Here is an 11,963-nt window from a genome sequence, read left to right as displayed (position 1 = left end):
AGCCTTCCCCCCCGTGCCGTTAAGATACATAAAAGGCAGTGAAGTAAGAAAACCGGCATAGAAATATCCCTGAAGAACAGAGCTCGGCGTCTGTGCGAGCCCGGGCGTGGAAACTGCCCTGTGAGACGGTTTTATTTCAGCCGTAGAAACATCACGGCGCACATTAAATAAAAAAGGCCAAACTGCGCTGCCATTTTTGGTCATTCGCACACCTGGGACTCTGCAGCAGCTTCTGTGTTTCGCTGCACCTATAAACTGCTGATAAACAGCAAAGCAGTTCTGTATTCTTATAGTGTCCCTCCCCCTTATTGTCCTTTTGAAGCAGTAAAGAGGCAGGCGTGCGTGCGTGCGTGCGTGTGCGTGCGTGCGTGCGTGTGCGTGCGTGCGTGCGCGTGCGTGCGTGTGTGTGTGTGTGTGCGTGTGTGTGCGTGTGTGTGCGCGTCTCCTTCCTTTCTCTGACCCGCATCCGTGTGCAGGAGAGTGCGGTTCTCAGTTTATGACTCAAGACGAGATGTGCTTATAAACCGAGGGCGGGGGTCAGCCGTTGTCGTCCAGCTTGTAGACGAGCAGAGGGGAGCCTTGGCCCGGCGGGGGTCCGGCGTATCCCAGGCCGTACAGGCAGCCGGCGGCCCCGTACGGCAGCACGTGACAGTGCCGCAGCTCCTCGAAGCTGAACGGCTCCTCGCAGCATCCCGCCACCGCCGCCGCCACCTTCATCCTCTTCTGGCCGTGTCCGTACAGCAGCCCGTGACTCGCGGCTCGGCCCAGCTCCCCTTCCTCCTCCTCCTCCTCTTCCTCTTCCTCCTCCTCCTCCTCGGCCTCATGGTGGATCTTCCTCAGCAGGTTGTTGATGAGGACGGAGCGGCGCAGGTAGACCTCGGGGTCGTCCAGGAACCTCAGCTTCTCCAGGGACAGTTTGAGGATGCAGCTGCGGTCTTCGGGGAGGATCAGGTGCTGAGGAGAGGAGCACGGGGTCAGCGGTGCTCACAGACAGCACTGCATTATTATTAATATTTATATTATTATTGGGAAATCAGCTTGGGGGGTAACAGATAACTGGGCAGAAAATAGAGAGTCTATCATCATTGTTATTATTGTCATTATGGTTATGGATGTAACGGAAAGTCTTACTTTGTGAAAATACCCAGGGTAACCTCTCTGTAAATCCTCCTCTTCTGCATACTTCCTCTTGAAGTAAGCAACTTTCGACGTTGTTGATAGAATTGATCGGTCTTGGGGAGAACGGGCTGTTAATAAACAAACAGACAAGAGAGAAGGGTTGACACTTTATTTGATTTCTAGAGAAGTGTTTCTTAAAGCTCTCAGACATGGATTGCATGTCAGTTTCTTGGCAGGCTATCAGACCTTTCTTATTTAAAGTATTTGCATGGGTTGACCGTATGACGTTGCCTTGTCGTGGCTCCTTGGGTCATGAGAGAGGATGCCTTCCTCCCCCAGCTCTCTCCTTCACTACAACGGGTCTCAATCACCTGCTACGCCCTTTTTTTCTTTTTAAAGCAAAAGGAGAGAGGTGAGACGTTCCAAGGCCCCTGATCCGCACTGAACTCCACAAACGCGGCCAGCGCAGCGAGATCAGCTTGTCTGGGTCCAGCTCGGAGATGCTGCCCAAACCCTGGCCCTCCACGCTGCCAGGAGGGGGAGGAGGAGGAAGAGTCTGTTAGGAATCAGAGGGCAACGCACCTGACGAAGATGCGATCAGCTGTCACACTGCTCTTGACAACGGCTCCCTGTGCTCTGAGTCAGTCCTCTCTTCACAGCCAGCATCGCTTCTCGGGCTCCTGTCTGTGGGCAGAGGGAGACGTCAGGCAGTGCTGATACAGTTAGTGATCCTAGTGGGACTGGAGCAGTTAAGCAGTAATCACATGAAGGTCACCCAGTCCTGGCTCTGAGAGATGTTCTGACCCGGCCTGCTGGCCTCGGACTCTTGGCTTTCCACAGCTCTCTGCCCCAAGAGCCTTATTCTGTCTGTTGCAGATTCACACAGCCCTCCTGTCTGCCGGGACAGCTAAACACAGGGCTGGGAACAGCACCGAGCCCATGCACTGACTCCTGCCAAATCACAGCCTGAGATGCAGAAAAGCTCTTAGACCTCCATTTCTGTATAAACTGTATAACACCAGTGTTTCAAAGAAGGAAGTTCAGCTAAGAGGGGTGTATTTATTGCATGCCCCCTGTTTAGGAGAAGGTGCAGTGAAAAATGCTGCTGTGGTTTCATGACAACCATGTTTATGTATGTATGTGTATGTGACATTATTGTGTACACAATGGCTTGGGTGTGAGGCTCAGCATTTGCCCCTTCCTGTAGCTTTTCCCAGAACACAATGAATAATCCGAGTGCTGGAATAATGCATTTACCAAAAGAAGCGCAGTTTTACTCCCACTGCACTTGGACACACTTGCACTCTGGGGAGCCTGTTTCCCGTGCATTAGCCTCTCTAATTGACAGAGACACTCCCAGGAGATTGCTGTTTAGGCCTGTTCCGCTAATTGGCAGTTAGCACCAGGCGTTTAGCGAGCTTTATGATGTATTGTAATAAAAGAGAGGGCGGAGAACAGATCCAAGAAAAAAAAAGCAGGGGAGCGGGAGAGAAAGGGAGAGATTGGTTTTCCCTCGGGTGCCAGAGAATGTGGATGTGATCTCCTAAAAGCCGGGCTCCATATCCCCTGCTATTTACAGCTTTACCTAAAGCCAGAGACGAGACTAGCGCCAGAGACGGGCAACCAGTTCAAAGCAACATGCAGGCGGCAGTGACAGGTGTGAGGAGACGGGAGGGACAGGAAGCGACCTCCCACACTCGCAGCACAGACTCTTATTTCTATGTATGTATGTATGCATGTATGTATAAATGTATGCAGTGGATCGATATGGGCTGATATTGGAGATCAGATATGTGTGTGTGTACATTAAAGAGAAAATCAGTTTTGTAGCCCATACTAGAGGATGTTAAAGCCCAACAGAAAACATGGCGAAACATCTCTTTTCTGAATCGGTTCCGCACTGATTGGCGTAATAAGAGCTGTAACACACTGGCGTGCACCAGGTCCTCAGTGAAGACACACTGGCCGCACTGTCATGCCATTTCCACTTCACCTACATCATCACTTCAGTGTGTAAGAGGGCAGAGGATGGCAGCCCTACCTTGCGATGGTCTCAGCTGCTGTGCAGCGCGGGTGATAATGGCAGCTCGCAGTAACTTCGGCCGGAGTTGCGCGGCTCTGACATCGGCGGCGGTCCGGGCACGGAGGGAAGTTTTGCTGCTGTAGCTCGCCGATGTGCGCGTCAGCCCGGCTCTGGATGGAGGTGCCGCAGACCACCGCGCATGCGCCGCATCGGTCCTCCGCCGCAGATGCTTCCCGTCGCCAGGCGCGTTGCTAGGCGACGGTGACGCTCCCGCATCCTCAGCACCCCCGCGCGCGGCCGAGCCCCCCCATCGGAGACAGATTCAGACTCCTGTTCCCTGTGCTGTAAATGAAGTCATTTCTGGGTCATATTGAAGTCCTTAAAACACTTTATTGTGATCAGCCCAAGAAAACACAGACCCCCCCCCCAAAAAAAATGAAGATGTGTATAGATGTGTGATTATGACTGTTAGTTCAGAGTGTCATTTTTACGCTTTATTTAGTTGATTCACAGTGTTGGATCATTGTTCTGGTTGCTATTTATACTCTTTGTTAAAATGTGCCCTTTAATTGGGATGTGCCTTTAAGAGTCTGAGGTCTGTGTTAATTACCTGGAAGTTAATTGATTGGGTTGGGCTGTATAAAAGACGTCCAGGTGGGGGACACGGGTGATCTGAGAGCGCAGCACTGGGGGGCGTCCCGAGCTGTCCCGAGCTGTCCCGAGCTGTCCCGAGCTGTCCCGAGCTGTCCCGAGCTGTCCCGAGCTGTCCCGAGCTGTCCCGAGCTGTCCCGAGCTGTCCCGTTGATGAATGTGCAGAAAGGTGAACGTTTCTTGGTTAACTCTTGCCATATTCTATGGAGGTCATTGTACTCCCCCTGCTGTCAGACAGGTTGACTGTATGCTTTTGTTTATAACAAAACTGGGGGGCTTGCTCTTAAAATGCGGGTTTAAACGGGGTCGTGCGCTAGAGACCTCCCTCTATGACGTTGAACGCACGGTACCTTTCCTGGTTAATGTCTGTCTTTTGTATCCATTATTGAAGTAAAGTGCAGTGTTGCTGTTTATTAATGGACTTGTTGGGTTTTTAAGGCTGTAGGGTTCGTTTTAACGTGTACCTGTATATAGCTGTGGTTTAAGGCATCGCGAGTGTATTTATTAATCCTGGTATACTGCTGCCAATTCGGTGTGGTTATAATCGCTAATTCCTGTTTAAGTGATCAATTGTGTACATGTGCGGTCCGGCTGGATGTATGTGACTGCCTGACTTAAGTTATGTGGGAACCAAGCAAACGATGGACATGAAAGGAGTAGATGCAATGTATTCGTACTAATTAACTTTTCTGATTTTATTAAAGAACCTGTGCAGCAAATATTTGGAAAGTCTAATTGGATATTGATTTTTAGAGATTAAGCTTTAAATACCAGACACTTTCTTTAGGTGTGTGTGTGTGTGTGGCAACACATTACTGAATGAGTTTGCAATGTCATCTGAGCAATGCATTAGATTGTGTTCTGTATTGATCACACTGTCGTTTGTCACGCATAACTTTGCTGAATATAGTAAATACTAAAGGTACCAGAACACTAACCTGGGTTAACTACACTGCTCAAAAAAAATGAAGGGAACACGTAATCACAGTATAACAGTCAATTAAACTTCAGGGATGTCAACCTGTCTAGTTAGGAAGTGATTTGTGAATCAATGTCACCTGTTTTGGTGCAAATGGGTGACAACAGGTGCACTGGAGAGGCAACTGCAAGACAACCCCCAAAAAGGGAATGGTTTTACAGGTGGTGGCCACAGACAATTGCTCTCTCCTTATCCTTCCTGACTGATTCTTCTCTAGGTTTGTGTTGCCAGTGTCCTTGTCACTACTGGTAGCATGAGGTGGTACCTGCAGCCCATTCAGGTTGCACAGGTAGTCCAGCTCCTCCAGGATGGCACATCCATACATGCTGTTGCAAGAAGGTTTGCGGTGTCTCCCAGTACAGTCTCTGGAGTATGGAGGAGATCCCAAGAGACTGGCCGTTACACAAGGAGAGCTGGACAGGGCTGTAGAAGGCATCAACCCAGCAGGATCGGTATCTGCTCCTTTGTGTGAGGAGGAACAGGAGGAGCACTGCCAGAGCCCCACAAAATAACCTCCAGCGAGCTACTGGTGTGCATGTTTCTGACCAAACTGTCAGCAACTGACTCCATGAGAGTGGCATGAGGGCCCGACGTCTTCTAGTGGGATCTGTGCTCACAGCCCAGCACCATGCAGCTCCGAGAACACCAGAATTGGCAGGTCTGACAGACATGAGTCTGGAGACGCCGTGGTGAATGTTATGCTGCCTGCAACATCCAGCATGACTGGTTTGGCGGTGGGTCAGTGATGGTTTAGGGAGGCATATCCTTGGAGGGTCGCACAGACCTCCACGTGCTAGCCAACGGTACTCCGACTGCTGTTCGGTACCGGGATGAAATCCTCCGACCCATCGTCAGACCTTACCCTGGTGCAGTGGGCCCTGGGTTCCTCCTGGTGTAGGACAATGTATAATTAACAATGTATAAGCCTAATGTATCATAACTTAACTTGGTTGGTTAAATGATTGCTTGTTCCTCCATGATGTACCAATTTTCAGTTGCACAGCTTATATTGAGCTTTCTGGGGGTCTTCTGTGCATTTAGCAAACTATTCCAAACTGTAGATATTTTTTTGAATGTATATTGTAGATGTAAAGTGCACAACACTTTTCTGAAAAGATGGCGGATAAAGAAATAACTCGGTTGTACACAGGCATGCTGGCAAAAGGGGGGTGGGGGGATAGCGCTCTTTTAGAAGAGTGAGGTTTATATAACTTTGTAGTACAAGTTAATGGCATCTATTGTAGACGAGTCCGAGTTCCATCCGAGGAATTATTTGATCTTCCTAAGGAACGGCTCTTGCAAGTGGCCGAGCATTTTGAATTTGAGATCAGTGACAAACGGCTATCTATTTTGTTAGCCAGTTTGATAAATGCTGGTATTATTGGGGGAGAGTAAGGATTTATCGCAATCTTATCCTGTTGCTCAAAAGTCAAACCCCTGCTTTTCATCTGCACAACAATAATAATTGCTTGTATTGCAGTTGGACCATGACCAATTAAAGTGGTGGGCCTTCCCTGTGTGAGCTCGCCTTGCACTGCCAGCACCGGGACCTTCTCCTCCAGACCTAGAGTGTCACGGGGGGCGTGATTGGCTTTAATTATCTGCACTAAATTCTTTTCACTTTGACTTTCTTGAAATATGCACATTCAATGCATTTGATTCTCTGGTTTATTCTTAATGGAGCATTGCTTCTCATTCTTGTGTGGTTTTTTTTTTTCCTTAATTAGGGTGATTGGTTTATTCTTTTGCCTATTGCATGCATCCCTTCATTTTCACCTGCACCCTTGTTCCCTACCTGCCTACATAGGCGGAGGGCTCCCTTTATTCAGAGCGCAACTGACTGATCCACAGAGTGCAGTAGCTCCCAAACCAGAAGACTCGGGGCTGGAGGGAGAGCAGGCTTCCTGAGGCGGCAGTATATAGGGAGAACTGCTACAGGCTCCAGAAGGATTACAATGAATTGCTAAAGGAAAACCCTGGGAGATTGGAATGGTGATGGAGTCAACATTGAGACCATGCAGTGTTAAGTATGTCACTTTAGTTTATTTGGGAAGTGATTTAGACAAAGGAAAAGCATACACAGTGGATATATGAATTGCCTTTGAGATATTTGAACAAGTTGACATTTATAACGTCTTGCTTTACTGTACCTGGACAGAAAGGGTCTCTGTGCTGGGTATCTGAAGCGGTCCCCTGCTTCCTCTTCCATAGCCCCTGTTGTGGATGTAAAATGGCTTTAATCTCTGCTAACCCTGTAGATGTGGTCCCCAGTGATGGTCACTTGCCCGGTTGGCCTGTATCGACCCAACAGCTGCATGAAGGAAAGGTGGTATTCCAATACCCTGATGTAGTGGTGGTGGATGTGTGCCCAGTCCGCTCCACTGGGATGGGAGGCCCTGTAGAGTTGGCCCCAGGAGCCAAGGGGTTGTCCGCCGAACAGGACTGACTAGAGACTAGAGGCGATGGCTCTGTGTATTCGCCACCCATGATGAGAAATTCGGCCAGACGGAGGCGGTGTACCATCACATCCCTACCAGCGCTGCCCCCCAGTCGAGGGTACATTACCGGCCCGTGTCCCCAGCGATGTTTCAAGAGCTCCGTGGGCTGATTCAACAGATGAGGACCCAAGGCATCTCCGAAAGCAGCAGTTCATGGGCTGCCCCCATCGTCCAAGTTAGAGATGGGTTGTTTCTTTTTTGTGAGGACTACCGGTGATTCAATTTGGTCACCTCCTATCCTCTCCTACGTATTGAGTCTTTGACACTCGACCTTGTGAGTGGGTATTGGAAGCAGTGGTGTTTGAGCAGTTACGTGCCCAGTTGCCAAGTGCCCCAATTCTACAGTCCACCGAAGGCATTTATGGTCATGGCATATTGGGGGAGGGTTAGAGGGAAAACGCATTCCTGCCCTGATGGTAATTGCAGGCGACCCAAGAGAACTAGTAAGACCAGAGCTGGTTTGCATATTAATTACTTAATTGTTTTTGAATTGGTTTCTTACTTCACGTGTCATTTAAGGGAACAGCCATCCATATGCTGCCCGGTTGCATTCCCACATGGACTTCCCCGCATCACCTCCTTGATCAGTCACCTGCACCCCTGACTCTATTATTCCCTTAAAAGCAGGGAGCTCTGTACAAGAGCAGTGCAGGGACACAATGCAGCACCTTTAACGCAAGCCTATTCCGGCGGAGAGCAACTGAAAGCACCGTCCTATATGGACGACGTGGCCGTGGTCTGCACGGACACACCGTCCGTGGCCAGGGTTGAGGAACTGCTGGACGGCTTCTGCTGGGCGACGGGGGGCCGTTCTACAGGGCGCTCTGAGCCTTTGTGCTCGAAGTAGGTCCCCATAAAGTCGTGCTGGCTGGATAGATTTCCCTCCCGAAACCTGCCGGTTAATCTGGGCTAATGCTATGCATGTTTGCCTCACAAACCCGCAGAAAGATGTCTTCTGGATGGTTGGGAGTCGGTGTCTCCCCACCCGAGTGTTCATGCGCAGAAGGGGCCTGGCCCTTTTTTGGCACCTGCCCCTATAAGGCTTGCCTGGGAAGGGAGACGGAGGCTCATATCTTTAGAGATTGCCCCTCCGCTCGCAGGGTCTGGCTCCTGTTTTTCCCATTCCTCTGCAGGTTTGCCGTTCCTGTGCGGGCGACCGCCCAACAGATCCTCTATGGACCAGCCAGGGGAATTGCATCTTCAACCCTGAGGTGCTGGTGGCGTGTTGTCAGCGCAATGAAACAGGCCCTGTGGGAGGGACGGAACATCTGTCTGTTCAACAAGCAGGAGCTGGACCCAGTCGTCATTGCGCGGAGGGGCATGGTCCTAGTCAGGGACTACGTCAATCTGGAGGTCCATCGGGGGGCAAGGAGGAAGCCTTCAAGAACTGGCATCTTCAAGATCTGGGGGAGCTTAAGATCCCGTGATGGGACCCCACCTCCGGGGACGACCATCTCCCCCTGCTGGAGCCCAAGTTGCACATGTATATTTGAGTTCATGTATTTTGGTTTTATTTTAATCCCGTTAAGATTTTATAAATTAAGTGATTTTAGATTTCTTTATTTTTTTAATCCCGAGAATTAAAATTGTGCGTTTTTATTGTAATGGAAAGTATTTTACAATAAAAACTGTTTTTAACGCAAGCCTGCGCTGGAGGAAGGAGTGGGGGATCTGACGGTGAAGTGACGGACGCAGGGGTACTGGATTGGAGGAAGAGTCGAGAGCAGACTAACGCCGTGTCCGTGAACTGGAGATGAGATGTTTGGAGGCTGTGGGAGAAAGCTGGACCTGCACTGTGTAGATAAGTACTTTGTTTCCCTGTTGATGGGGTGGGGGGGGGGGAAGTGAGTGAGAAGATTTAAACACTGCACTTGGTGTACTTTATTTAAAACCCCCACAGAAAGTGGTAAAGGACGGTTGGGGTCCTTTGGGGAACTAGGCCTGAAGTCACAATTGCGTAGTTTGACTGGTGTGATCTTCCCTTGCTCTCCTCTGGTGATTGTTCTGGGACTTACAATCTGTAATAAAGGAAAGCTCTTCACACTTGCTTATTTGCACAGAGGCTGTTTTTGATAAATACTGACCTGTATCTGTCCTAGAATCTGGGGAACCGGTACCGAACTTCTGCCTGGCCTGAAATGGGGACACCGAAGACCAATTGTGTCCTGGAGTAAGCGAGATGCCTACCTGGAGGTGGTTTGTGGGGTGGCTGCTACCTGATGAGTCCAAAGTTAATTGACAGTATCCTTGTTGCCAATTCCTCGTTGCTGTATCTGAGCATCTCTGGGTGAGACGTCTCTAAATCTGCTGTTGGTGTTTACGGTATGGGAAGAACAGTTTTAGATCTGATTTGATAGTCTTTTATAAGATCCTGTGTTTTTTTTTAGTTTGTTCCCCAAATATTAAAGGTGGGTTTGAGTTGGGTTGGGTATCTAGTGTATTTCTTGCCTTGGTTATCTTCCCTGATTTGTGCGTTTGCCATTTGTTTAGCACAGCCTTTGTGCCCTGTTGTGTCTTGGGGTCCGATTGAGCCTTCCTGAGGAGAGAATTTGACGGGTTGTGTTCCTCTCTTGGTCATCGATTTTGAGGTGGTGTAGTTGGTCATGTTTCACACTGAACCCAGTCGGCTGTGACGCGGCTTATTGGTTTAGTAAGCCAGATAATACATTTTAGATTCTGTACTGATTACCAAAAGGTTAATGCGGTTACTAAACTGGATTTTCTCCTTTTTGTGTATGGAGATTGTGTTGATCGGGTTGGTGCTGCACAATTTGTAGGTAAATTTGATCTGTTTTAAAGGGTATTGGCAAGTCCCTCTGTCTGTGAGTGAGAAATGTTGTCTGGTTTTAGTACTCCATCAGGCCTTTTTTCTTATAAGGTAATGAGTTTTGGGTTGTGTAACACACTGGCAACTTTTCAGTGTCTCGTGAACAGTGTTGATTTGGCTTGGACGGTTGTGCAGAATGCTTGGATGACGTGGTTGTTTACAGCGATTTTATGTGGGAGATGCACTGGACTCGTATGCATGCGTTGTCGCTTCGTTTAGCTGAAGCGTGCCCAACTGACCTATTTGGGAACTTTTATTTCCCTTTTGCATTTTGATTTTTTTTTCTACATTTGTGTTTATGCTCAATCTTTTATCATTGCTTGCATGTGTGCCTTATTTGTTTTCCTTTGAGCAAATCACTGCTGCCTGGGTCACCTGCATTCCATCCCCAAGTGTTTTCCCCCTGGCCTGGGAGGAGGATAAAAGCAGCCGTTTGGCCCAGTGCTGGTCAATGTCACTGCATTGGAAACCTGACGGCAGATTGGAACTGTGATCAACGTGGTGTGGAGGGGTGGAAAGAAGGACCTGGTGGTCAGAAGAGACTGGACTTGAGAGGCTACAAGGGATTGCTCTTTTGGCTTCATTACCATGGAGTGTGGAAGCACAGAAGATGAAGACGAAGACTGAGTTGGCCGTGTCAACTTCCTGCCGTTCTGTCCCTCTTTTGTGGTGCAAGCTGTTGTGGAAAGACATTCTACACCAAGACTGAGTGCTTTGTTGACATATGGACTGACTAACCTGGTGTTTCTCTGCAGGTTTCCAACCACCCTGCCGCCTGCACAAAGATTAGTGTTGTATTCCCCTGTGTGTGGCTCACCTGAGAAGGTTTCCACTCACCTGATGAGAGCTCCTGTGACAGCAGCTATGAGGAGGAGGGAAAGACAGTTACTCTAGCTGACATTGTTTGTGGTTACAAGTGAATTTGTTTGACAAACCAAGCATTACTGATTAAATCAATCCTTACACTGATTGTTATTAATGCTTATTGAGAAACTGGAGTATGGCCATTTTTATTTTTTACTATCACTTGTTTTTCTTTAATGTATGTTTAATTAGGTTAGTTTTAACTTGTATTGCCCCTGTTAATTCAATGTGATTTTAGGTTTTATCTATTGCCTTTTTGCGCAGTGTTTTCTATGACTCCAGACTTCATGCCCTGTTTATTTCTGATTGCTGTAATAAATATAATGTATTTACCTGGGTGTGTTGTGGGGTCCTGGGCTGAGCCTGTGGGTGGGGTTGGTGGCATGAGTTCACACTACCCTTCCTTTAAGGAGGGAGGGGCTGATGCAGTGCTCCAGCTAAATAGCACCTTTAGCTGTGATGCTTCCTTAAGATGGTTTATTACATTCCATTATTAATCATTTAGCAGATGCTCTTAGTCAGGGTGACTTACATGTGTACCTATTTATACTGCTGGGTATTTTACTGGGCCAATCCAAGTGAAGTACTTTGCTCAAGGGATTTGAACCCACAACCTTTGGGTTATGAGTCTTAACCACTACTCCAGAGTGCAGCCATTATTACTATAGAAGCTTTTGTAAAAACGTGTCTACTGCAGCTGCACCACTTTCAGATCTTAGGGCTAGAACATGTTGTATGTGGTCTTCCTTTTGGTTATTTTTCTTGCAAATGTAATACCCACCACCTAATGTGGTGATGGAGAGGGGTTGTGGTCAGTGCACATCACAGTAGTCAAGCAACCACATTAACCTTGTTCTGCACTATACTGTCCCCTACCCAGAGCATTATGTGATTGGTCTCTTTTCTTGCAGGTGTTTGATTTAGATCACTTTAGTCCTGTCTGCTGTGCTGGGTTGGGTGTCCCTGTCATGTCTTCCTCTTTAAATTGTTGCCAGGGGCCAT

The 11,963-nt window shown here is 48.4% G+C and overlaps 1 long non-coding RNA gene across 1 annotated transcript; it reads left to right on the top strand.

Annotated features, from left to right (window-relative positions):
* The first annotated feature begins 3,526 nt into the window (after window positions 1–3,526).
* LOC136717027 (uncharacterized) lies at window positions 3,527–11,293 on the top strand. Its single transcript, XR_010805177.1, has 2 exons — window positions 3,527–3,962; window positions 10,853–11,293. It is a non-coding gene; the product is annotated as an uncharacterized LOC136717027 (long non-coding RNA).
* Window positions 11,294–11,963: the final 670 nt, after the last annotated feature.

Source organism: Amia ocellicauda, chromosome 21 (genome assembly GCF_036373705.1).
Source record: "Amia ocellicauda isolate fAmiCal2 chromosome 21, fAmiCal2.hap1, whole genome shotgun sequence".
NCBI lineage: Eukaryota > Metazoa > Chordata > Actinopteri > Amiiformes > Amiidae > Amia > Amia ocellicauda.
Note: the sequence above shows the minus strand (reverse complement) of the source record. Positions and strands in the feature narration are given on the sequence as shown.